The following is a 3,782-nucleotide window of genomic DNA, read 5'->3' as shown; positions in this document are numbered from 1 at the left end:
CTATGCTAAACTCCGGGCGAATATTTTATTTAATCCTCACAACAACCCTTTGAGATGGGTTATTACCCCATTTTACAGTTGTGGAACCTGAGGCAAACCTTGAATAGCTTTCCCAGGATCTCACAAATGTTAGCTTTGAACTCAGGCCTACAGATTTCAGCCCTAGCTGATACGATCAGTTAGTTCCTCACACACCTCCTCTGATCTTGCTCTGTGTCTACTCAAAGTCTTCTGTAATTTCCCCGCCACCTACCTAGGAAAGCAATAATTTCTTATTCTGCTATGTAGGGCTCTTTGAAATGTAGCTCTACTTTACCCTTTTCTCCATAATTGAGGCCCCCCAAGAAACTGGAAACTGAGTGGTTGCCCATCAGTTGAGGAATGGCTGAATGAGTTAAGGGATGTGAATGTTATGGAATATTATTGTTCAGTAAGAAATGACCAGCAGGATGAATACAGAGAGGCCTGGAGAGACTGATGCTGAGTGAAATGAGCAGGATCAGGAGATCACTGTACACGACAACAACAAGACTATAGGATGATCAATTCTGATGGACGTGGCTCTCTTCAACATTGAGATGATTGATGCCAGTCCCAATGATCTTATGATGAAGGGAGCCTTCTGCACCCAGAGGGAGGACTGTGAGAACTGACTGTGAATCACAACATCGCATGTTCACTCTTTTTATTGTTTGCTTGCATTTTCTTTTCTTTTTCATTTTTTTCCCTTTGTGATCTGATTTTTCTTGTGCAGCAGGCTAATGGTATAAATATGTATGCCTATATTGGATTTAACATATATTTTAAGATGTTTAACATATATTGGATTACTTGCCATCTGGGGGAGGGAATGGGGGGAAGGAGGGGAAAATTTGGAAGAAAAGGTTTTGCAAGGGTTAATGTTGAAGAATTATCCATGCATATGTTTTAAAAATAAAAAGCTTTAATAAAAAAAAAGATTAAAAATATAATTGAGGCCTCAGAATCCTAAATTTGACATAGATCCAGTTCAGTCTTGGAAGCTTTGCAAATCTCTCTGTTTAGCTCACGATGAATACAACACTATCAATGGAAAGAACAACCATAAAACCCATTAAGAAGGAAAGTTGTCATTCTGGGGAGTGATTTGCAACTGTGTCCAAAGGGCAACCAAACTGCATATTCTTTGATCCAACCCATACTATTACAATGTTTAAATAGAAAAGAGATCATAAAAAGGGGGGAAACCCTGTATCTGTGAAAATATTTATAGCAGCTCTTTTTCTGGTGGCAAAAAATCAAGTAGATGTGCATCCATTGGAAATGACTAAGTTGTGGTACATGATTGTGATGGAATATCATTGTGCCATAAGAAATGATGAGTGACTAAATCACTATTGATCAGAGAAATGCAAATTAAGGCAACTCTGAGGTACCACGACACACTTCTCAGATTGGCTAAGATGACAGGAAAGGATAATGATGAATGTTGGAGGGGATGTGGGAAAACTGGGACACTGATGCATTGTTAGTGAATTGTGAACTGATCTGACCAACCATTCTGGAGAATGATTTGGAACTATGCCCAAAGGGCTCTCAAAATGTGCATACCCTTTGGTCCAGCAGTGTTTCCACTTGGCTTGTATTCCAAAGAGATCTTAAAGTAGGGAAAGGGACCCATGCGTGCAAAAATGTTTGTGGCAGCCCTTTTTTTAGTGGCAAGAAACTGGAAACAGAGTAGATGCCCATGAATTAGAGAATGGCTGAATAAGTTACATGTAACTTTCTCTGTTTTGGTTCTCCTGGGGTCTCTGGAGGTAGTCTTCCTTTCGGTTCAGTAATCACCACAAGTGCAGCCAGGGATTAAAGTCCAAATCCTTTATTGTCTCTTTCAATATCTTGTCTCCTTTCCTGGGGCCCGGTTAGCTTTCTTATAGTCCAGATCCTTTATTATTTCTTTCCTGGGGCTGGGCAGCTTTCTGGAGAGCCTTTCAGTCTGGCCTTGGTCTCAGTGGGGGAAGTGCAGGAGGCCAGCCCAGCCTCCAGGAAGATTGAAGATCGAATTGAATTTCTCCTCTTGGTTCTGAGAGTTTAAGCTCCTGCTGCTTTGCATTCTCTCTGAATCTCTTTGGCAGAGGCTTCCTGCTTTTATGTCCCCACACTGAGTATGCGCCAATCATTGTATCACTAGAAAACCATTACTTGTTTAGGATTAAATCAATACTAAACTAGATTTAACCATTGTCTCCTCAATTCCATTTAATAGATTGTTTCAAGTTCTGGCCCATAATGTCTCCTTGTAGGATTAAATCAATCATGCTGAACTATGTTAAATTAGGTAACTATTGTCTCCATTAATTCCGCTGACTTAATCCCTTGTAAGAATCCTTTGTTTCAAGTTCAGAGTTCTGGCCCATAACAGTTATGGTGCATGAATGTTATGGAATATTATTGCTCTGTAAGAAATGATCAGCAGGATGATTTCAGAAAGGCCTGGAGAGACTTACACGAACTGATGCTGAGTGAAGTGAGCAGGACCAGGAGATCATTGTACACGGCAACAACAAGATTATGTGATGATCAATTCTGATGGATGTGTCTCTTCTCAACAATGAGACAATTCAGGTCAATTCCAACAGTCTTGTGATGGAGAGAGCCATCCACATCCAGAGAGAGGACTGTGGAAACTGAATATAGGTCACAATATAGTATGTTCACCTTTTCTTCTTCTTGTTTGCTTACATTTTGTTTTCTTCCTCATTTCCCCCCCTTTTTGATCTGATTTTTCTTGTGCGGCATGACAGTTGTGGAAATATGGATAGAATTGCACATGTTTAATATATTTTGGATTACTTTCTGTCTAGGGGAGAGGTGGAGAGAAGGGAGGGAAAAAATTGGAATACAAGGTTTTGCAAGGGTAAATGTTGAAAATTATCCATGCATATGTTTTGAAAATAAAAAACTTTAATAAAAAAAGAAAAAAAAAGAAATGATGAGCAAGTGGATTTCAGAAAAACCTTGACAGACTTGCATGAACTGATGCCGAAGGAAGTGACTAGAAGCAGGACAACATTGTACATGTAACAGCAACATTGGGTGATGATCACCTTGGATAGACTTAGCTCTTTGCAGCAACACAGTATCCAAGACAGCTCATTTTGCTCATGTCAACCTATATCAAATTGCTTGCCTTCTCAAAGGGAGGGGTAGAGGATTTGGAGCTCAAAAAACAAATGTTTTTTAAACACATGGGTTGAAAAAATATTTTGAAAAAATCAAACATGTTATTGGTATCTTTTGTTTTTACATTGTCCCAAATTTCCTTCCCCTCCCTCTTCCCAGAGGGCCCACTCCTTATAAAAAAGCATTCTGAAAAGTAGATTCGCATTGATAACTTTAGATTTCACATCATCTGTATCCTTTCCCTTCCCCATCTCCCAGAGAGCCATCATATAGAACAAAGAATTTTTAAAATTAAGGAAAAGCGGGGCAAAATTGTCAAAACAAAACAAAACAAAACAAAACAAAACAAAACAATGAGCACATCAACGATGTCTGCAAAGGAGCGGTCGCAGAAGTCTTCTGTTTCTTCTTCAGGGCCAAACTTGGTCTTTGTAATTTTACATCATTCCTCTTTTTTTGAGGGGGGGAAGAATGTTTTTTGCTTTAAATCACTATTAATTAGAGAAATGCCAATTAAGATAATTCTGAGATACCACTTTAGAATGGTAAGATGACAGGAAAAGATAATGATAAATGTGGAAAACTCCACACATTGTTGGTGGAGTTGTGAACTGCAATAT

Source organism: Sarcophilus harrisii, chromosome 3 (assembly GCF_902635505.1).
Source record: "Sarcophilus harrisii chromosome 3, mSarHar1.11, whole genome shotgun sequence".
NCBI lineage: Eukaryota > Metazoa > Chordata > Mammalia > Dasyuromorphia > Dasyuridae > Sarcophilus > Sarcophilus harrisii.
The sequence above is the reverse complement of the archived record's forward strand: the minus strand, read 5'-3'. Positions refer to the sequence as shown.